Genomic DNA, 23570 nt, shown 5'->3' with positions numbered 1-23570 from the left:
AGATATTTTAAAAACTGTTTAGGCGCTTCTTCGGAAGTCGGGTGATGGGTCACTTTTTAAGGTGGGTGGAGGGTCGAGGGGGTATCTTTTTGAACTTGATAATTTTGTAACCATGAATGTATGAATAAGTATATACAGATACTCTTTTGTATTTTCTTTTTTTTAATTTTCTTTTTTATTATTATTATTGTATTTGTTTTGTTTTGTTATATATATGTATATATGTGTGTATATATATATGTGTGTGTGTGTATATATACATATACACACATATATACATATATATATTAAAACAAAACAAATACAATAATAATAATAAAAAAGAAAATACAAAAGATATATATATCATAAATTGAGTTTGTTATACATATATGTATATATGTGTGTATATGTGTGTGTGTGTGTGTGTGTATACATATACACACATATATACATATATATAATAAAACAAAACAAATACAATAATAATAATAAAAAAGAAAATACAAAAGATATATATATCATAAATTGAGTTTGTTATACATATATATAATAAAACAAAACAAATACAATAATAATAATAAAAAATAAAATAAAAAAAATAAAATACAAAAGATATATATATCATAAATTGAGTTTGTTTGGGGGGGGGAACAGCTGTGGGGAGAAACATCCATGTGCCGTGTTGACCGGTTTAAACATCACTCTGCGTTATATATATATATAAAAAGAGGTTTGAGATTTAAAAACACACACTGAGAAACCGGGGGTGGGGGTGGGGAGGAGAGAGAGACAACATCGCCCTGAAAAACGTGATGCTTTAACGTGATGTGTGGAAAGAACCTGGTCTCTTTTCAGCTGCAGCCGGCTGCCAATCTAGAGCTTGGCAAAAGGATCGTGCAAAAAGGGAGGGGGGGGAGAGGAAAGATGAAATGCCTTGCAAAACAAGCGCTGTTTTTTTTTTTTCCCAGGGCAGCCAATGTGCGCTCCAGACCCTTCGGAAACCCAGATTCTCCTACAGCTGCTTTGCACAGTCTAAAAACTCAAGGAAGAGAGCCGTGTTGGTCCGTTGCGGCAACAAAATTAAACAGTATTCCAGGCATCTGCAGTCCTAATGGCAGAACTACCCCAGTCTAAATTCATTGATTTCAGTACCTTTAGACTGAAACAACTCTGTATTAGGATTGCCTTAGAAGAGTATGTTTGTTGATTTTTAATTCCAGCATAAACTTTCAGGGACTAGAGCAATTTGTTTTGGATTAATATGCTGGTTTGCCTGCGGCAGCAAAATCACAATCCAGAACGGGGCAGAACCTGAGCTCAAACACTAGTGCTTTGCATGCTAAAGTTCTTCTTTTTTTCCTTTTTAGCAACTCCCAGATCTGAGCAGTGACATGTTTTTAAACATTAAATTGAGTTTGTTTGTTTGGGGGGGGGGGAACAGCTGTGGGGAGAAACATCCATGTGCCGTGTTGACCGGTTTAAACATCACTCTGCGTTACATAATTTTTCAGAACACAATAAATTAAGCATGTTTTCAGGTCACTGGATGAGAATTCCGCTCCAAGGCTTAGTGTGGGCAGCATGCCAAACAGAATGACATAATTACAGCATCTCACGGGCTTGATCCCTGCAGCACGTTTTCAGTGCCACCCTAAGCAGAGTTGTACCCTTCTAAGTCCACTGAAGTCAATGGCCTGAGAAGGGGGTATGTTGCTTAGCGTGGCACTGTTAACCATGCATATTGCTGGTGAAGGGGGTCATCTGAGACTTTGGGGAGCAATAGACTGCAGAACTGCTTCTAAACAGGAGCAGTCTATCTGAGCAATACATCCAGCAGTACCTTTCAAAATCCACTGTCATTCTTAATTGACCCAGAGTTGGTTCTTCTTGGAGGGGTAAAGAATTGTGAGTCTGTCTCAGGCACAGAAATTACTAATTACAGTTTCAGCTGCGTCCCCTGCCCCTCACATCCACTTCTTCTCTTAAAACAAAAGGACACAACCCAGCCTAGATCAGTGCTTTAAAGTTCTATTAATTTCTATGGGAAGAGATTTTAAAAAGCATGTCAGGCACTCCTTGAATTCAAAGAAGTCAAAGGCATTTAACTGTAGTTGGATTGTTCTATGAGATTCCCCTTCCCTCCCCCCCCCCCAAAAAAAAACAAGTGTGCCTCCTAGGACTTCATAGAAATACCTACTGAAGAGGCACCAATGGGTTTCCATTTTATTCCGCTTAACAGTTCCGGGGACATCCCCAACCACATTCCTTATTGTGTTTTTAGCTGTAGAGGAAGAAAAGGTTAGAGTCTGATCAGGTAGATCTCCACAACCAACATAGGGAAGGCCATGCTGGATCAGACCAAGGTACATCAAGTCCAGCAGTCTGCTCACACAGTGGCCACCTAGGTGCTTCTAGGAAGCCCACAAACAAGATGACTGCAGCAGCATTATCCTGCCTGTGTTCCATAGCACCTAATATAATAGGCATGCTCCTCGGATAATGGAGAGAATAGATATGCATCATTACTAGTATCCATATTGACTAGCAGCCATGGCTAGCCATCTCCTCCACGAACATGTCCACTCCCCTCTTAAAGCCTTCCAAGTTGGCAACCATCACCACATCCTGGGGCAGGGAGTTCTACAATTTAACTATGCCTGGTGTGAAGAACTACTTCCTTTTATCTGTTTTGAATCTCTCACCCTCCAGCTTCAGCAGATGACCCCGTGTTCTAGTATTATGAGAGAGGGAGAAAAGCTTCTCCCTGTCCACTCCATAGAATGCATAATTTTATAGACCTCTATCATGTCTCCCCTTAACCACCTTCTTTCCAAGCTAAACAGCCCTAAATGTTTTAACCGCTCCTCATAGGGCAGTTGCTCTAGTCCCCTGATAATTTTGGTTGCTCCTTCTGCCACTTTCTGGCTCATTTCTTGTCTTCCTGTACCTCCTCACTGATGCCAGACTGACCTCAGAGGGAGCGTTCCAAGGTGTGCCTTCATCTAAAAGTGGTTTCATCCTCAATTAAATACACACACCTGCAAAGACCTGGGGACAGTCGGAGGCAGAAAACGTAATAATCACCAGCAAACGTGGGGCATAAACCTCAAAGAAATTCTTCCACATAAGCCCCATTGAAATGAATGGCAATTGCACACACGCCAGGGAACTGATGTGGGAGAGGACTTCCCAATAGATTGTGCCCCACAGGTAAGATATCTGTCACCTCCTCTGCCATCTTTAATGGTGCTTAAAATATGCTACGTGGGGTGATTGCCTCATGGTAAGAACAAGTCTGGGTGCAGAATATTGTCATTTATTTATCTGTTTGCTTATTCTTTAAAATATTTTAATACTGCAGTTCCACCCTGCCTTTCTCCCCAACGGGGACCCATCATTCCCCTCTCCTCCAATTTATCCTCACAACAAACCTGTGAGGGAGGTTGGGCTGAGAGTGTGTGACTGGCCCATGGCCACCCAGCAAGCTTCCGTGGCAGAGTGGGGATTCGAACGTGGGTCTCCCGGATTCTAATCTAGTCACTACGCAATTTAGGAAGGATAAAAAGCAGTTCTATACCAACACACAAGTAAAAAAATGTAGATAAAATGCAAAGTGTAAGCACTTTACCTTTATTTTTACCTCTGAGTTGCATATTGATGTTTCACTCTGTCCCACGCCCTTCTAATGTGTGTCTCCAGATTTTTCTTTCTCCCTGTTTGCTCCCTCTTCCTGTCTTCCTTTCTTTCCCACGGTTCAATTGCACCACCGTATATTCCACAGCTTAATGGGTTGCGGTGATACCTATTGTATAACCTCTAGTGCGCTATGGTTATGTCCGCATGTCCAGTCCCTGAGTTCCCTAATGTCCCATGTGCCAGGTGTAGCAACTTTGCAACTCATATTTAGGTCACGTCGTGCAAACAGCTCTTCCTTGAGGGTTGTTGCTCACCTCAACGGGACAGTGTGGAGCAGTTGCTGAGTAAGAGAAGCCCGGTGTCTGAGGAACAAGTCATCAATTGTGTGTGGCAGATTACAGCTGCATCCGTGGTGGCTTCAGCTCACAATAACGCCTGCCATTTCGGCCACCGGCTTCCTGATTTCTTCATGCCGTGGGTTTAAACACTAACCAGTAAAACCGGATGATTTGGATTTAAGATCACATACGCTCCTTAAAAGGTGTTTCTAACAGCAGCTGCTTGGAAAGTGTGACATGGGAAAGGAAGCACATATTCACACCTGTTTTCCGAAGGACGATGCGTAATTATAATACTATTTATATAACACATTTCAAACATTCCACCTAGCGCTTCCCATCGTTCGCGCTCATTAATCATTACAACAACCCTCTAAGGCAGGCTTCTGAAGAGCTGAGGCTTTAAAAAGGAATGGCTTGCTTGAGGCCACTTTGTGAACTTGTGGCTGAGGTGAGTGAGATTTGAACCAAGGATTTCCCACTTTACAATCTGAGGCAGCACACGAGCTCTTGGGATGATTTAAAAAACCTTGAAAATATGCCAGAGGCTGCAACCTGTTTTGGAAAGAGCCACATATATTATGCCGCTAACCCAATGCGTTCACAGCACATGTCAAGGCCCAGGTAGTTCACGAAGCCATGGTTTCATTATATCCTTGTAAGGACATTTTCCCAATATGACGGAGGTATCAACTAAAGGGCCCATTTGCAAAGATCCCTGTGCATTATGTTCAGTTAAATTCCCTTCTTTGAAGGTTCACCCCACAACCTGACCGGGCTTGATGCAGCAAAATACATATTCTCAACTCTCAACTCTCAAATATGTGTGGAGGGCACTTAGAGGAGACAGCTGGTAGGCGAGAGGACGAAGTGCTTTGCCCTTCCCGCACCTGCAAATACACCCACCACGTGTCGATTTTCCCACAGCCAAGATTAATTCTGGTTTCATAGTCTTCCACCTGGGCAGGCACATTCAGAACCCCCTCCGGTCCACAGACTGTCCTGCAAAGGCTCACCTCGTGTCCACATTAATATGACGAGGGAAATAGGATGCTCCCAAATTCACGTTTCCCTCATACTGTCTAGTTCCCACATAAAATCTAGTTTCACCCTGAGCACAAATTGAACACAGCCTAAGTCCATTGCGTGGTGGAGTGGTTACGAGCAGTGGTTTGGAGCTGTGGACTCTAATCTGGAGAACTGGGTTTGATTCCCCACTCCTCCACGTGAGTGGCGGACTTCACCGGGTTGGTTTCCCCACTTCTACACATGAAGCCTGCTGGGTGACTTTGGGCTAGTCAAAGTTCTCTTTGAGCTCTCTCAGCCCCACCTACCTCACAGGGTGTCTGTTGTGGGGAGGGGAAGGTGATTGTAAGCCGGTTTGATTCTGCCTTAAGTGGTAGAGAAGGTCGGCATATAAAAACCAACTCTTCTAGAGAGCCAGCATGGTGTAGTGGTTAAGAGTGGTGATTTGGAGAGGTGGACTCTGATCTGGAGAACCGGGTTTGATTCCCCGCTCCTCCACATGAGCGGCGGACGCTAATCTGGCGAACTGGATTTCTTTCCCCACTCCCACACATGAAGCTAGCTGGGTGACCTTGGGCTAGTCACAGCTCTCTTAGAGCTCTCTCAGCCTCACCTACCTCACAGGGTGTCTATTGTGGGGAGGGAAAGGTGATTGTAAGCCAGTTTGAGTCTCCCTTAAGCGGTAGAGAAAGTCAGCATGTAAAAATCAATTCTTCTTCTGCTTCTGCTAAGGCAAGAGTTAAGGCCCCCGCATGCTTGGGGAATGTTAGTTCCCCAAAGCCACGTTTGTCTCTAAGACGGGTTGGGCGACCCCAACCCAATTCATGGCAGATGTATAATTTAGTTTAGCCCTTAGATTGTAGGGTTTCAGCAAGTGTGCTTATTGCCTCTAAGGATTTCGTGGTGAATGTGTTCGACGGCCAAACATAATGCAGTGATCAAACATGTCCCAATCACCAGATCTGTTTGGTTTGGCAACAAATGACATGAATGCCTGCCAGACAGATTTTCCAAAACTGTGGAAGAAGAAGAAGAAGAAGAAGAAGAAGAAGAAGAAGAAGAAGAAGAAGAAGAAGAAGAAGAAGAAGAAGAGTTAGTTTTTATATGCCGAATTTCTCTACCACTTAAGGGAGACTCAAACCGGCTTACAATCACCTTCCCCTCCCCACAACAGACACCCTGTGAGGTAGGTGGGCTGAGAGAATGTGACTTGCCCAAGCTGGCTTCATGTGTAGGAGTGGGGAAACAAATCCAGTTCACCAGATTAGCATCCGCCACTCATGTGGAGGAGTGGGGAATCAAACCCGGCACGGCGTTTAGCCCAGCTGATAGTCAGGAGTAGCAGAGGACCTTCCGGGACTGATCAAATGTGACTTCCCCTACTGTACAACACTACTGGTCCTGGCAGCTTGTGGAGGAGACTGTCTTCTAGAAGACCAGCCACAAACTCCAGTTCCAGGAGCGTCAGGCAGAAATGCATGATAGCTTGAAGGCTTCAATGAATGGCAAAGGTCATGTTAGGGGTAGCCTGTTTTAGGAGGGTCCAGGGTTTGCTACGGTGGCTTCCTGCGTTGAGAGTGTCTGGGGAGGTGTTGAAACAGATCATGCTGCCTAAATTCTACCAAGAAAAGGTTCTGCAAATAGAACACGAAAGCCCTTGGGCTGGTTACCTGTGTGAGCAAAGGCCCTGGAATAGGTGTTGTAGCCTTTAGTCACTACAGATGTGTAGGACTATTGCTGAATGTTTTCCTACTGTCAAACGCAGAAAAGAGGGCTCCCTTCCCGCTCCTGTTGACTATGCCACTGCTCTTTCCTGAGGTCTGTCTCTGTGGAATATGAAAGCAAATAAATTTGATCATTAAGGGGGCATACCAAATAAACTATCAGGGCCAGACAGGGTTGCCAGCTCCGGGTTGGGAAATACCTGGAGATTTTTGGGGCAGAGACTGAGGAGGGAGAGGCTTCGAGAGGGGAGAGACTTCAATACCATAGGGTCCAATTGCCAAAGTGGCCATTTTCTCCAGGTGAACTCTTTATCAGCTGGAAATTGGTTGTAATAGCAGGAGATCTCCAGCTAGTACGTGGAGGTTGGCAACCCTACGTAATAGCGGGAGATCTCCAGCCACCACCTGGAAGTTGGCAACCCTAGGGCCAGATGTTCCAGTCTTAGATATCCACCAACATACCTTGCTTTTTAACTCTCCAGAGGATGGACTAATAGCCCACTTCAACCAGACCCAATGGACAACAAGCAATGTAAACAATAGGCGGGGAAGGGCCATGGCTTAGTGGTACATCATCTGCTTTGCATACAGAAGGTCCCAGGTTCAATCCCTAGCATCCCAAGTGAAAACAAATTGCTAGCCTCTATGTGGGGTGTGGGCCCTGACCTGAGATCTCGTCAGATCTCAGAAGCTAAGCAGGGTCAGTCCTGGTTAGTATTTGGATGGGAGACCACCAAGGCATACCAGGGTTGCTGTGCAGAGGAAAGCACTGGCAAAACCACCTCTGTTAGTCTCTTGCCATGAAAAACCCCCAAAAAGGGGTCGCCATAAGTTGGCTGTGACTTGACTGCACTTTACACACACACACACACACACATGTGGGGTGTGGAGTTGGATTACTGATACAGTAGTGTAATAGTTAAAGTGTCAGACTGGGGTCTGGAAGAACCAGGTTCAATCCCCAGAACCTTCTGGATGATCTTGGGCCATTCATTCTCTCTCAGCCTCATCTCAGGGTCTATTTTTGCTGCAGCTAAAGTGTATTAAATTGCTTAGATGTTAATGTGAGCGGTCGTTCTTACTGTGGTGGAGAATTACACAATGGTTTCATTAAAGTTACACATTTTTTTAAAAAGCAGTTCTCCTTCAGTAATCTTTCTGAATTGGTTGTACTTTTAAATTGTATTTGTATTATCAACATGGTGTGATGGTTAAGAGTGTTGGATTAGGAGAGCCAGGTTTGAATCTCCAGTCTGCCATGGAAGTTCACTGGGTGACTCTCTCAGGATTGTCATTGTGAGGACAACATGGAGAAGAATAACATATGCCTCCCAGAGCTCTTCGGAGCAAAGATGGGATGAAAATGCACCAAATAAATAAAGAAATTCAAGTTGTTCTTGAATGAGGCATCTGTCACACCAATGCAACCCAGGGGCACCTGGCAGGTTTCCCCTGGCACAGAAGATTTTACTCGTCAAAACGGACCACCGATGGTTGTTTATAAGGGTTGTAACCTTTCAGAGCTTCACATTCAGGTTCAGGCCTGACCAAGAAATAGGGTTGTCAACTTCCATGTGCCGCCTGGAGATCTCCTGGTATTACAACCGATCCCCAGACTACAGAGGTCAGTTCCCCTGGAGAAAATGGCTGCTTTGGATGGGTGGACTCTATGGCATTATATCATGCCGAGGTCCCTCCCTTCCCCAAACCCTCCCCTCCTCAGGGTCCATCTCTAAAGTTGCCGAGTATTTCCCAGCCCAGAGTTGGCAACCTTACCGAGAAAGCTTATACAAACTCTTCATCTTTATAAACCAGCAGACTCAACACAATATATTTTGTGTTTATCCTCCATCACAAGTAACCAGTTTTTGAAAACCAAGGACTGCTGGGCAATCCACTAAACGTGATCCAGGAGTGTCCCGTTGGCTTCAGGGATGCTGTGTAGAAATAATAAATAAACCATTAAGGTGTGGGAGCTTAAGGGCCGGGTCACAATGAGCTGGTATGAGCCTGATCCAGCGTTTGCTGACTCACTGAAAACCTGTAGGCACGTAAACAGGGCCTTGCTGAGTCAGATCAATTTGTCCCAAAGAATACAGGAAGCCAGGTGATAATGGGGCGAGCCATTCCCTTATCATTGCCTTCCAGTTGGCTGTGGTTTGGGGACACCCTCCCAGCAAGAGGATGTATGTCTTCAACATGTTGACTAAAACAACTCCTGCTGCTGCTCTCTGCATTCCATACATGTTTATGTCTTTCCCCCCCACCTCCAATGATAGACGTCTTTCCCACCCTCCAATGCCACATCCTCTGGCAGTGAGTTCCACAGGCCGGTAGGATTCTGCACACAATGAAACAGAGAATCCACCAGTCAGTTGCCTTCGGGGGTTTGTATTGGGTTACACCCTATTGAGCATAGAGAGATTTGTGAGGATGCATGCGTACATGCATCTAGCCGATGGAAGGATACAATGGAATCTGAGAGTATGTCCAAGCCAGCAAATCCATGCACAAAAACATTTTTCCACATGCAACTCTGCTGCATGGGATATGGAGAACCTACTACATGGGGGTGGGGGAAAATGGTTACCATTAGCAATGGAGTAAATCATGCATATATTGGTTTTGCTGTCAAGTCACAGCTGACTTATGGCAACCCCGCAGGGTTTTCAAGGCAAGAGACGTTCAGAGGTGGTTTGCCATTGCCTGCCTTCACGTCACTACCTTGGTACTCCTTGGAGGTTTCCTATGCAAATACTAGCTGGAGTTGAGGAAATCATGCATAGCTCTGTGCATAAGTTCATTGAGCTGTGCCTGCATTCCACATGCATGCATGTGGAATTCTTTTCTTTATAGACACAGCATCATGTGTCTTTTCCAAATTGGGGCCCTGGTTTCAAATCCTTCTCCAGCCATCTCCTCTGATGGCCATGGGCAAATAACTCTTAGCCTCACCTGAGTTCCTTATTTGCTAATTGGGAATTATAATGGACAAACTTACAGGATAAACTAGTTGTTTTGAATATGACTGGCTGGATAATTCTGAATGAGTGGTCAGGGATGAAAGAATGTTAATGTTCTGTAATAACTGCAGATAGTAATTGAGTTTACAGTCCACCTCCAGGGTGGGTTTGTGACTAGAGCCCTACAGAGGAATCTATGTGTGAAAGAGAGACAGTCTATCACAAGTTGTTGCTGGAATCTACCAAAATGGAAAGGAGCAGATAAACTGATTTTTTTCCTGCTGGGATTAGTTTAACTGGGAAGCTCAGCTTTGTAAAGGCGACACAAATTATTATCTGCTACTTGCTGTAGGAGTGTCTGTTTGCCTGCACTTCTGCAGTGCATGGATCTGTGTAAATAAGGCCCCGATTTGTTTACTTACTTACTTGATTTATACCCCACCTTTCTCCTCAGTGGGAATGCAAAGCAGCTTACACTGTTCTCCTTTCCTCCATTTTATTCTCCAAACAACCCTGTGAGGTAGGTTAGGCTGAGAGTGTGTGACTGGCCCAAGGTTCTTTCATTAAGCTTCCATGGCAGAGAGGGGATTCGAACCTGGGTCCCCCCAATCCTATTCCAACAATCTAACCACTACATTCTCACACTGGTATTTAGAAGACAGCATATGACCTCTGATCTCATATCCAAAAGAAGCTGATCATTGGGGGAGTGGGGCGAGGGCACTTCACTGTACAGGTAGGCTATCCAGTGTAGGTTCATTGGGGGCTGATGGGTAGATAATTCTGATTTGGTCTCTCTTGTGAATGAATAAAATGGAGTAAAGGATGGAGAGGAAGAAGGAGAGGAAGAGGAAGAGGAAGAAGAGTTGGTTTTTATATGCCGACTTTCTCTACCTTTTAAGGAGAATCAAACTGGCTTACAATCGCCTTCCTTTCCTCTCACCACAACAGACACTTTGGCCATTATGCAAGGGAGGTTTTGCCTTGGATTTGCCGCTGTCTAGATGCACATTTCCCCCATCCAAATTCTCAAAACTCAAAAATAAGCCCCTGTGCAGAGAGAGTTCGGAGAGAACTGTGACTAGCCCAAGGTCACCCAGCAGGCTTCATGAGTAGGAGAGGGGGAACCAACCCGGTTCTCCAGATTGGAATCCACCACTCTTAAGCACTATACCACCCTGGCTGAGGGACTGGGGAAAGAGAGATTTAAGCAATGGGATGTATGGACAGAAACTGCCTCTTCTTCGAAGCGCGGGGACGTTTCTGCACATTGAAGACCTTGGTCTGCAATCCCCAGCTGTGTGGCAGTGAAAACCACACCGCGAACTTGCCCCCAGCGCCAAAGACACACAATCCGACCAACAAACAGTTCAACAGCAGGTGAAGCCAGATCCCAAAGTGCACTGCAACGGCCTCAGCTAGGGAAGGTCATGGCTGGATCTGGAACAACCGGCTCTCCTGCCCCCATCACCCTGAAGCGGTGCCTGCCGCCTCCGGCTTGCGCACGGCACGGACGCGGGGGAAGAGTTGCACTGGATGGGTGGTGTTCCGGAGCCTCTCTTGCACCCGGGGAAAGAGCCTGGGGAAACTGCGGTGTGCACAGGGGATATTGGAAAGGGAGCGCCTGCTCTATGCTGATGTTGTGGGGATGAATGGAATGTGGTGCTTCCAGTTGCCGGAATGGCACACCTGAGAGATCTGTGTCCTAATCCAGCAAACGTAATTCACGTGCAAGCATTTGGGATTCCTAAATAGCTATTGCAAGGAGAGAACTGTTTTTTTTAAGCTGGCAGGTTGAAACTATTCTCAGCCAAGAAGAAAACAAGGACATTTATTGGTTCTTGTAGGTTATCCGGGCTGGGTGGCCGTGGTCTTGGCATTTTCTTTCCTGACGTTTCGCCAGCAGCTGTGGCAGGCATCTTCAGAGGAGTCACACTGAAGGACAGTGTCTCTTGACACTGAAGATGCCTGCCACAGCTGCTGGCGAAACGTCAGGAAAGAAAATACCAAGACCACGGTCACACAGCCCGGATAGCCTCCAAGAACCAATGAACTCTGACCGTGAAAGCCTTCGACAATATTAAGGACATTGGTTCTTGTAGGTTATCCGGGCTGTGTAACCGTGGTCTTGGAATTTTCTTTCCTGACGTTTCGCCAGCAACTGTGGCAGGCATCTTCAGAGGAGTAACACTGTGTTACTACTCTGAAGATGCCTGCCACAGTTGCTGGCGAAACGTCAGGAAAGAAAATACCAAGACCACGGTCACACAGCCCGGATAACCTACAAGAACCAATGAACTCTGACCGTGAAAGCCTTTGACAATATTAAGGACATTTATATTTACAAGTGTAAATACTTGTGACCTGGCTGGTAGAAGTTGAAGAAAACCCATAACTTTTCAAATGCACATATAAGAAAACATTGAGCGAGAGGAGGTTGGAATAAGACTCTTCTAATAACTCAGGAACCCACAATACTAAAGGGTCATCAGGAAGACACTAAACTAGAATCTCAGTGTCTTCCAATATCAGCTCAAAGTGCTGGTTTTAATGTAAGAAGGCCTTAAAATCCAGTGTGGTATAGTGAATAGAGTGTTGGACTTGGCCAAGTGGAGGCCTGGATTCAAATCCTGTCTCAGTCAAGAAGCCCACTGGGCCCAAAGCCACCCAGAGGGCTTCTTGGCTGAGCCAGGATTTGAATCCAGGTCCCTGCTAGTCCAAGTCTACCTCACAGGGTTCTTGTGAACCCTAATCGACCTCGCCGGGTTGTTGTGAAGACGAAATGTGGAAATATATATATATCTCCAAACTCCTAGGAAGTAGGGTGTGATATCAGTGAAATAAGTGATAGGAGTTAGGATCTAGTGCTCAGAGAGTCGGTTTCAGTGGCTGGCCCAAAAACGTTTAGAATGCACTTCCCTGGAAGCCAGAGTTTTTAGGAAACACTGTAAATCTGTTTTATTTGCCAGGGTTTTAAAAAGGGTTTAAGCTGTATGCATTTTCTTGAGGTGGGATGAAGGGTTGATAGGATTTTATTGTATTTTGTACGTGTGTAAAAACATAAGAAAATAAGAAAAGCCCTTCTGGATCAGACCAAGGTCCATCAAGTCCAGCAGTCTGCTCACACAGTGACCAACCAGGTGCCTCTAGGAAGCCACTAACAAGACGACTGCAGCAGCACCATCCTGCCTGTGTTCCACTGCACCCAAAATAATAGGCATGCTTCTCTGATATAGGTACGCATCATGACTAGTATAAATTTTGACTAGCCGGCATGGATAGCCCTCTCCTTCATGAACATGTCCACTCCCCTCTTAAAGCCTTCCAAGTTGGCAGCCATCACCACATCCTGGGACAGGGAGTTCCACAATTTAACTATGTGTTCTGTTTTTAATTTTTGAAATTGTAAGCTGCCTTGAGCCACAAGGGAAAGGTGAGGTATGAATATTTATAGAACTAATTAATATTAATACATTAAATCTTCCCCTCCAGCTATATTCAAAGAAGGCTTAAACCCGTACAAAACTACATAGGAACCTATATCCCGATACCGGCATAAGCAGGGAACACAGATTGCTGTATCACAAAGGCATTCTGTGCTAAACAAGTCAAAATTCTGCACCACAAAAAGCTGAATTCTGTAGCCTGTTTAAATTATGCAAGTTAAGCACTCTGGCAAGGCTTTTTAGCTTTGTATAATTAAATATTCTACATCAGCAATACATGATGTAGGAAGAATTTTCTAACAGTTAGAGCCATAGAGCCATTCCTCAGTGAAACAGGCTTCCTCGGGAGGTGGTGAGCTCTCCTCCCCTGGAGGTTTTTAAGCAGAGGCTGGATGGCCACCTGTCAGCAATGATGATTCTATTACCTTAGGCAGATGATGAGAGGGAGGGCATCTTGGACATCTTCTGGGCATGGAGTAGGGGGTCACTGGAGGCGTGGAGGGGGGAGGTAGTTGTGAATTTCCTGCATTGTGCAGAGAGTTGGACTAGATGACCCTGGTGGTCCCTTCCAACTCTATGATTCTATGAGAAGGTCAAAGAGCTTGACAAGGTGCTGAAATCTATCACCAGATACGCTGTTCGGTCACTCCTTTGGTTTCTGAGATTCACCGTTTTGGGCTAAAATCTGATCTCTCATGTTTAACGAAAGTTGAGAGTCTCAGAATGCTAGATCCTATGCCCAATATCACACACTGTGTTTTTTCTGCATTTTCTTGGCCTTGCAGTAAACGCAAAACCCTGGATGTATGGACACCTCTGGGTCCAAGCCCACAACATCACACGGTTCCTTAAAACGATCACGTGTCCATCCAAATGCCAGCGCAGAAATACTTCAGAGATATATAAAGTGCCGAATGAATGATTCCAGGAGCTTACAAATTTGGGATTCTTCTCTTACCACACGAGCCCATCAAATTTCAGCGGATAAAACTAAGTTGGCTTTGAAACAGTGGAAGCATTATTAATAACCACAGTCTTTGGCTTCAACCACACAGGGCAACATCAGCCCTCCTGTGGCCGCTATTTCCCCTCTGCACCACTGGATACTGATTTTTTTAAGCAGACAAAATCCTTCTGGGGGCACAGGGAAATGGTTGCCACGGGGTGGGGGGAGCGGACAGCTGCCCCAAGGAAAATAGCGTAGATATAGGCAAGACGTTCGTCAATGCATCCCTTCACATCCACACAGCATGCAAACATGTTTGGACTGTGACCTGTATGGAAAGATCATATCATACCAGGTTTAGGAAAGATCGGGGCAAAGCAGGGGGAAACGTGCAAAGTGGGCGGATGCTGCTCCAGTTTGGAAGCCGAGGCAGAGCAAAAAAGCTGTGAGCCTTTATTTCATTTAAAAAAATAAGTGAAGTTGTTACCCTCTCCAGAACTGAGGAACCAAGGCTGAACAATAGTACCCTGGTAAAAGCAGTCATGCCCTGACCTGAATAGCCCTAGGCTAGTCTGAACTCAGATCTCAGAAGCTAAGCAGGGTCAACCCAGGCTAGTATTTGGATGGGAGACCTCCAAGGAATACTAGGGTGGTGACGCGGAAGCAGGCAGCGGCAAACCACCGCTGAATGTCTCTTGTCTTGCAAACCCTACAGGGTCTCCAGAAGTCAGCTGGAGCTGTGACTTGACGGCAAAAAAAAAAGTCATGGAAGCTATTTGTGGAGGTGGAATTTGAACCCGTCCCCTAAACAGAGCCAAGTTCCATGTACTGTCCAGGACAGAAAGACTTAGAAGTAAGACAGGAAGTTGGCAGGAGCTCTGGAGGCGTGTGAACGGAAAAGAGGGGTTTATGTGTGGGCGGGCAGGCGGGTGAGTGCGTTCCTCATCCTGCTATCCTGCCCAGCATGTGCTGGGACGATGAAGCCAGGAGGTTTGCACGAGGAACAATCAGACGAAAAGGGGGGGGGGAAACAGTTTTTAAAAGGTGGTCTTTATAAAATAAAGAAAAATATTGCCTTACAAAAGAAAAGTTATAAGAAGAAGAGTTGGTTTTTATATGCCGACTTTCTCTACTTAAGGGAGACTCAAACCGGCTTACAATCACCTTCCCTTCCCCTCCCCACAACAGACACCCGGTGAGGTAGGTGGGGCGGAGAGAGTGTGACTAGCCCAAGGTCACCCATCTGGCTTCATATGTAGGAGTGGGGAAACAAATCCAGTTCACTGGATTAGCGTCCGCCGCTCCTGTGGAGGAGTGGGGAACCAAACCCGGTCCTCCAGATCAGAGTCCAAACCACCGCTCTTAACCACTACACCACACTGGCTCTCTTGGAGTGATATTTTAAAAAATGAAAGCTAATTTTCCCCTTTATGGAAATGTATTAATTCATTTATTTGTTTATTTATTTGCCCTGATAGCCCATGCTAGGCCAATCTTGTCAAATCTTCGAAGCTACTTCTGTCCCTGGACAATTCAATCGAAACTGAACTTTTGAAATCATTCAAGAATCTGCCTAAAGCTGACCAGGGAGCTATAACAGAAAGACCACAATATCTTAGATCACTGGTTCCCAACCGGGGGTCCGTGGACCCCCAGGGGTCCGCGAGAACTAAATTAAGGTCCGCGAAACAAAGTTATAAACCCATAATAAATTAATATTTTCAATTAAAAGTTCTCTATTGTAAAAATACATATTCAAATATTATTCTAAGTTTAATGTTTAACTAACAGTTATGATTAAAGTTTATTTTCAAATTGTCGGAATTTTTATTTTGAACCTTGGGGTCCCTGCACCGAACAAAAAAGTCCTAGTGGTCCCTGGTGAAAAAAAGGTTGGGAACCACTGTCTTAGATGCAAACTGTTCGAAGTAGCGGGGGACAGTCACACAAATGGTTGCACCTGCTGTATGTCATCCAGAGCCAGCTGATCGACCTGCTGATACTCCTGTAAGAGCAGAATGGAAAGGTCTCCTTTGCATGGGAAGCAGCCGGCTTCGAGGGAGCTGGAGGTTTTCTTGCCCCCCAAAGAATGGTTGTGTTTTTACTGACACAGACAGTTAGATCTTATTGACTGTGCAAACATCATCTGACTGGTGAACTACAGGGAAGGGTCAGGATCTTGGTATACTACCCTGGCATGTAAGGGGCTGGCTCGATAGAACAACGGATCCGGATGGTCTTAGATACCTCACTAGTTTTGATATTATTTTGGCCCAGGAAACCTGGCTACAGAAGCTACTTGGATGGGAGGAAGTCCAGGGTTCCTTTGCAGAGGCAAGCAACAGCAAACCACCTCTGCTCGTCTCTTGCCTTGAAAACCTGACAGAGTCCCCAAAAGTCAGTGGCGACCTGATGGTACTTTCCCCACCCCCAAAGGCACTGGCAAACCACCTCGTAAGTATAGTCTGCCTAGTAAACGTCGGGATGTGAACACATGAAGCTGCCTTATACTGAATCAGACCCATCAAAGTCAGTCTTGTCTACTCAGACCGGCAGCGGCTCTCCAGGGTCTTAGGCAGGGGTCTTTCACATCACCGACCTGCCTAGTCCCTTTAACTGGAGATGCCGGGGATTGAACCTGGGACCTTCTGCAGGCCAAGCAGATGCTCTACCACTGAGCCACAGCCCCACCCCATGGGTCACCCCATGGGTCAGGAATGACCCGGTGCTTGCACAGGGGACTACATTTACCTTTACCTTTACCATCCATTCATTTATTTCATTTTGAGCATTTGAATGCCGCTTCTCCAAACCTGCTCGAGGCAGCTAACAGTTAAAACAGTAAAGACAATTAAAAAACAGCACCGGTAGGAACCAATAATAACAAAACCAATAAAATCAGTATCAATAAAAACAACCAGTAAAAGAAAGCCCGAGTATAAAAGTGCTTAAAATAGAGCAGCCTAAAATGATGTAGATAAACTAGGTTGTATCTGGCCCCCTCTGCTCCCGTTATTGTTCAGTGGAACAGGAGTAGTAAAATGGGATGGGGGTGTGTGAGAATGGGGGAACGGTGCTTAGAAGAGCCTCAGGCAGCATATCAAAGAATCGCATGTCACTGAGTGAATATCACCGAGGTAGAAAAATAAATTCCTTGCCTGAAGAATTCTGTGTAATTCTAGAGGTCACGACTCTGACAACGTTGGAACATTTTGGAGGGCGTCAGGAAGATCAAGAGAGTTGCATTACATATCCGAAAGGTCTTATGCACATGTTCCTGGTTGTTACATTTGCAACTGAAATGCCTACAAAAATATTCTTAAAACCCCTTTCAGTTTGGCTGTGGTATATCCAAGGACATTCACAATAAGAGAGATCTGTTTAAAAGGACGAATAAAGCTTTTTAATAATACGCCAGACGCGAGCAAAAAGCCCTGCGCTATTCAGAGCAATCTTGCTCAGGTTTCCATCACCGTCACGTAATGCTGCAGCAGCCTCTGTGAATCTCTTCACGTTGCGTACATGTTGCATGCATAAGAACATAAGAAAGGCCCTACTGGATCAGACCCAGGCCCATCAAGTCCCGCAGTCTGTTCACACGGAGGCCAACCAGGTGCCTCTAGGAAGCCACAAGCAAGATGACTGCAGCAGCACCATCCTGTGTGAAAGTCCATCAAAGAGAATCCCCCCCCCCTTTGGTTAAGATTAGAGCCACAGACCAATTCAAGCAGATGATGACTTAAGCCGGGGTCCTTAACCTTTTTGAGCCTGTGGGCACATTGGAAATTCTGACATGGCATGGGGAGCACAGCAACAAAATGAGCCAGGCACAAAACGATTGCCACGGCTTACTTTCAGTCACAGGGCTATGATCCTTGTGCTGTGGTGGCAGCTGCTCATTTTGCAAAGCAGCATTTAAAAAAAAAAATTGCACAGCCCATAAAATCTCCAATAGTCCATCAGAAGCCTTGCTGGGGGAAAGCCCTACCTGGCCCCACCCCACGTCTTAAAAGCACGTGGTGGGCCCCAGAAAAAGTGTCAGCAGGCGCAATGTTGGTAGGGTTGCCAGCTCCGGGTTGGGAAATACCTGGAGATTTTGGAGGCGGAGCCTGAGGAGGGCGGCGTTTGGGGAGGGACTTCAATGCCATAGAGTCCAGTTGCCAAATTTTCTCCATTTTCTCCAGGTGAACTGATCTCTTATCGGCTGGAGATCGGTTGTAATAGCCGGAGATCTCCAGCCACCACCACATTATATTATTTAATTACAATTGAGTGATTGTGATCACACAGAAAAAAGTGTTGAGTAATTTATTAACATTTTGAGCCTCGTGCTGTGTCTTCTCTTGTCTAGTACATTTTGCAGCATAGGTGTTATACATTTTTTCTAGACCACCTAGAGGTGGGCAACCCTAAATGTTGGGGACCCCTGATTTAAGCCTTGACGGTCCACATTAATAAAATAGAACACCAAATGGGCCACAGCCACCTTTCAAACATATTGAAATCAAATGTCCCAAAGTATACCCAGGAATTTATCTTACACAGTAAAGAAATCTATATATGGCTGGTATGTCATTGTCTTCATAGACATGAAAAGGTGTTTTTTTCCAGCTTCTCTGGGGCAGCGTCCCCAAAGAAGATAATTTTTCAAACTGTGTGGCACCAGAATTACATCTGCAGCTACATGGGGCGTAAAACCATAGTGGGTTTGTAAGTTACTGTCTTACATACTTACCCGACTGTCAGTATATCTTACATGTGTGTGTGTTAAGTGCCCTCAAGTCGCTTCCGACTCGTGGCGACCCTATGAATGAAAGCCCTCCAAAATGCCCTATCTTTGACAGCCTTGCTCAGATCTTGCAAATTGAAGGCCGTGGCTTCCTTCATTGAATCCATCCATCTCTTGTTGGGTCTTCCTCTTTTACTGCTGCCCTCAACTTTTCCTAGCAGGACTGTCTTTTCCAGTGACTTCTCCTTATGTGACCAAAATACGACAGCCGCAGTTTAGTCGTTTTAGCTTCTAGGGTCAGTTCAGGCTTGATTTGATCTATAACCCCCTGATTTTGGGGGGGGGGCAGTCCACGGAACCCGGGACCCTCTCCTCTTACAACCTAACAGCAAAAAAAAAGAAAAGAAAAAGTATTTCCTGCAACAGTCAGTAAACCTCCAAACCCACATTATCCGTCTGGGCAAAGCCCAATGAAAATGTGACTTTCCACAATGCCCTCTGCACGTGTGGGCGCGCCTACCCGACACGCAATCTACTAAAAGTTAATTCACAGTGGGTAGCCTGTTAGTCTGTTTGCAGTAGTCCAAAAGGGCAAGAGTCCAGTAGCACCTTCAAGACTATCAAAAATGTTTTCTGGCAGGGTATGAGCTTTCGTGAGCCACAGCTCACTTCTTCAGGTGAAGAAGGTGCTACTGGACTCTTGCCCTTTTGGACTACTGCAAATACCTGCAAGATACCTGCAAGATACCTGCAAATACCTGAGATACCTGAAGAAGTGAGCTGTGGCTCACGAAAGCTCACACCCTACCAGAAAATATTTTTGTTAGTCTTGAAGGTGCTACTGGACTCTTGCCCTTTTGGACTACTAAAAGTTAATTCCCGCAATGCAGTCCTCGCCAGCCGCTGTATCTCAGCGCCGCCGCCGCCAACCGGAGCGCAACTTTTCCTCCGCCGTCCTCCGCTCCTGCGCCCAAAACAAAACCAAGGATGTCTGATCCTGCAATGCGGCGGCCGGATCCCAGGCGAAACCCTGCAATGCAGCCCCGCACAGCCTCCCTCGCCCCCTCCCCTCCCCTGCTGCAGCCTCCCCCTCCGGTGGGCGGCGAAGGCGTCTCGGGCTCGATACCGCCTCTCCGCACCGCTCCGACCTCCCAGCCGCACCAAGGGGGAAGCCTCGCGGCCGCCCCTTTCCCGGCACGGCCCTGCGTGGGGGGGGGGAGGGTAGGGGGGCTCTCCCTCCTCGCCTGCAAAGGCTCGGGTTTTGCATCTATTTTCTTTTTTTGCATTTTTTTTGCATTTAAAAAAACGCACCGCTGCGGGGGCGGGGGCGGTTTGCAGCAAGGGCTCGCTTGCGCCGGGCAGCTTCTGCAGAGACCCACGTTTCCTTATGCACCGCACGTGTGCAAAGGGGAGAGCCGGGGCGGCGCATGTGTGTGTGTATGTGTGTGTGTGTGTGTGGGGGGGGGGGTCATCGCCGTGGCTTTGGCCTCGTCCGCGAAACCGTCCAGCGATGCACGAGGAAAGGGGCGGGGGGCGGCGAGGTATTGTGTTCACTTTGGGGCGCCGCAGTTTAAGGCCATTTACTCATGGGAGGTTTTGCGTTGGATTTGCCACTGACCTGGATCGCCCAGGCTAGCCTGATCGTCAGATCACAGAAGCTAAGCAGGGTCGGCCCTGGTTAGTATTTGGATGGGAGACCACCAAGGAAGGCCAGGGTTGCTGTGCAGAGGAAGGCGCTGGCAAACCACCTCTGTTCGTCTCTTGCCATGAAAACCCCCCCAAAAGGGGTCGCCATCAGTCGGCTGCGACTTGACGGCACTTTACACGCACAGAGATGCCCATTTTCCCCATCCAAATTCTCAAAGCTCGACAGGAAGCCCCCATGAAAAGTTTGGAGAATTCAAATGGGGGAAATGTGCATCTAGAGAGCAGCAAATCCAAGGCAAAACCTCCCGGGCGTAAATGGCCTAAGAAAGATATAGGCAAGCTGGAACGGGTCCAGAGGAGGGCAACCAAGACGGGGAGGGGTCTGGAGACTAAGTCCTACGAGGAAAGGTTGAAGGAGCTGGGTATGTTTAGCCTGAAGAGGAGAAGACGGAGAGGGGACATGATAACCATCTTCAAGTTCTTGAAGGGCTGTCGTATGGAGGAGGCTGCCGAGTTGTTTTCTGCTGCCCCAGAGGGTCGGGCCAGAACCAGCGGGTTGAAATTAAATCAAAAGAGTTTCCGTCTAGACCTTAGGAAGAATTTTCTAACAGTTCCTCAGTGGAACAGGCTTCCTCGGGAGGTGGTGAGCTCTCCTCCCCTGGAGGTTTTTAAGCCGAGGCTAGATGGCCATCTGTCAGCAATGCTGATTCTATGACCTTAGGCAGTTCATGAGCGGGAGGGCACCTTGGCCATCTTCTGGGCATGGAGTGGGGGTCACTGGGGGTGTGGGGGGGAGGTAGTTGTGAATTTCCAGCATTCTGTGGGGGTTGGACTAGATGACCCTTGTGGCCCCAATTCTATGATGTCCCCTCCCCCAGTTCCGCCTCTTTTCCCCGGGGTGGCTCCGGTCCCCCAGGGCAGGGCGCAGCAGCCGGCTGAGGACATTGGAGCGGGCTCATGGCCGCCCCTTGTGAGCCCAGCTGGCAGGCCAGCAGTGCAGCAGCCGGCAGAGCCGCGTGCGAGAGCCGCCTTTCCCACCCGGCTGCAGGTGCTTACATAAAGCGTTGTGCAGTAGGGGGGAGGGGGTGGCCCAACTGGCCTGAAGCTTGGCCGGGGAGGGGGGCAGGCAGGGCCAGGGTGAGAGAGATCAGGTTGCCAGCTCCCACTCTGGAAACACCTGGAGGGTGGAGCCTGGGAGAGTGGGGTTTAGGGAGGGGTGGGACCTTGTTAGGGTATGATGCCACGCAGCCCACTTCCCAAAGAAGGGGAGGGGCCGTGGCTCAGTGGTAGAGCATCTGCTTGGCATGCAGAAGGTCCCAGGTTCAATCCTCAGCATCTCCAGTTAAAGGGACTAGGCAGGTAGGTGATGTGAAAGACCTCTGCCTGAGACCCTGGAGAGCCGCTGCCAGTCTGAGTAGACAGTACTGACTTTGATGGACCAAGGGTCTGATTCAGTATAAGGCAGCTTCATGTGTTCAAGAAGAAGAAGAGTTGGTTTTTATATGCTGACTTTCTCTGCAACTTAAGGAAGAATCAAACTGGCTTACAATCACCTTCCCTTCCTCTCCCCACAACAGACACCCTGTGAGGTAGGTGGGGCTGAGAGAGCTGTGACTCTCTCAGGTCAGCCAGCTGGCTTCATGTACAGGAGTCGGGAAACAAATCCAGTTCACCAGATTAACCTCCACTGCTCATGTGGAGGAGTGGGGAATCGAACCTGGTTCTCCAGATCAGAGTCCACTGCTCTTAACCACTACATCATGCTGGAGCAGACATTTGCTCCAGGGCAAGTGGAATGAATGTTTGCAGTAAATAAATACTGAACGTATGTAGTCTGGAGATCAGCTGTGATTCTGGGAGGTCTACAGCCCCCACATGGCAAGTAGCTGGAGAAGGTGCCAGGGAGTCCCCCCGCCCAGCCCCTTTGGAAGTCACATGAACACATGAAGCTGCCTTATATTGAATCAGTCCCTTGGTCCATCAGAGTTAGTATTGTCTACTCCAGGGGTGTCAAACATAAGGCCCGAGTGCCGGATCCGGCCCCTTGAGACCTGTTATTCAGTGAGACAGCCGAGACAGCCACCCCCACACGCACTTTCTCAATCAGGGCTGGCAAGGCATGGCCCAGCCCGACCAAGTGACATTTATGTTATATTCGGCCCTCGTAACAATTGAGTTTGATACCCCTGGTCTACTGAGACCAGTAGCGGCTCTCCAGGGTCTCAGGCAGGCGTCTTCCACAGCACCTACTTGCCTAGTTCTTTCAGCTGGAGATGCCGGGGATTGAACCTGGGACCTTCTGCATGCCAAGCAGAAAGCTACCATTGAGCCATGGCCCCTCCCCAGGTTGGGGAGGGAGAATAGTGGATTGGAAAGGAGACCTGCTCCCACATCAGGTCTGTTGCCAATAGCTGGCAAAAGTCACTGCACAAATTATAGCCACACAACAGTCCTCTGGTATAAATTACCTAGATATTTATTTACTTTATTTATAGCCTACCTTTCTCCCCAGTGGGACCTACAGTGGCTTACATTGTTCTCCTCTCCATTTTTTATCTTTGCAACAACCCTGTAAGGTAGGTTGGTCTGAACATATGCATGGCCCAAGGTCACCCAGTGAGCTTCCTTGGCAGAGTAGGGATTCAAACCTTTAACCACTACACCACACGAGGATTCCTTTCGTATCATTTCTTGACTCCCAACAAGAGATTGGGCCCTAGATGTAATGCCAATTGACATGTCACATAGCCCTTGAGTTCTTCCACTTCCTATGGGCGAGATGCCCCGTGGATGTGCCGTGCCAGGCGCCATTTCAGGTCAAGACTATGGCACATGGAGAGATTCCCCAGCTGTGGACACTTAACGGGTCCTGATAGGCTCCCTGCAAGTTTCCCCAAAGTTCACCCCCACCCCAAAGAAGCGTAACCCTCGTCTAAACTCTTCACTGATTCACTTGCCATCTCAGCTCCACACTACATTATTTCCCCCCGACATAAAACGTAAGAATCTCGCACCAGTTAATACTCAACGAGTTTTATTTTTCACATGTATTTATTTAGGTTATTTATAGTTCACCTCTCTCTCTGAGGCGGATTCCATAGTGGAAGTCAAGTCAAGTCAACAGGATGAGACA

The sequence above is a fragment of the Euleptes europaea genome, chromosome 18 (genome assembly GCF_029931775.1).
Source record: "Euleptes europaea isolate rEulEur1 chromosome 18, rEulEur1.hap1, whole genome shotgun sequence".
Taxonomy (NCBI): domain Eukaryota; kingdom Metazoa; phylum Chordata; class Lepidosauria; order Squamata; family Sphaerodactylidae; genus Euleptes; species Euleptes europaea.
This window is presented reverse-complemented; position numbering follows the sequence as displayed.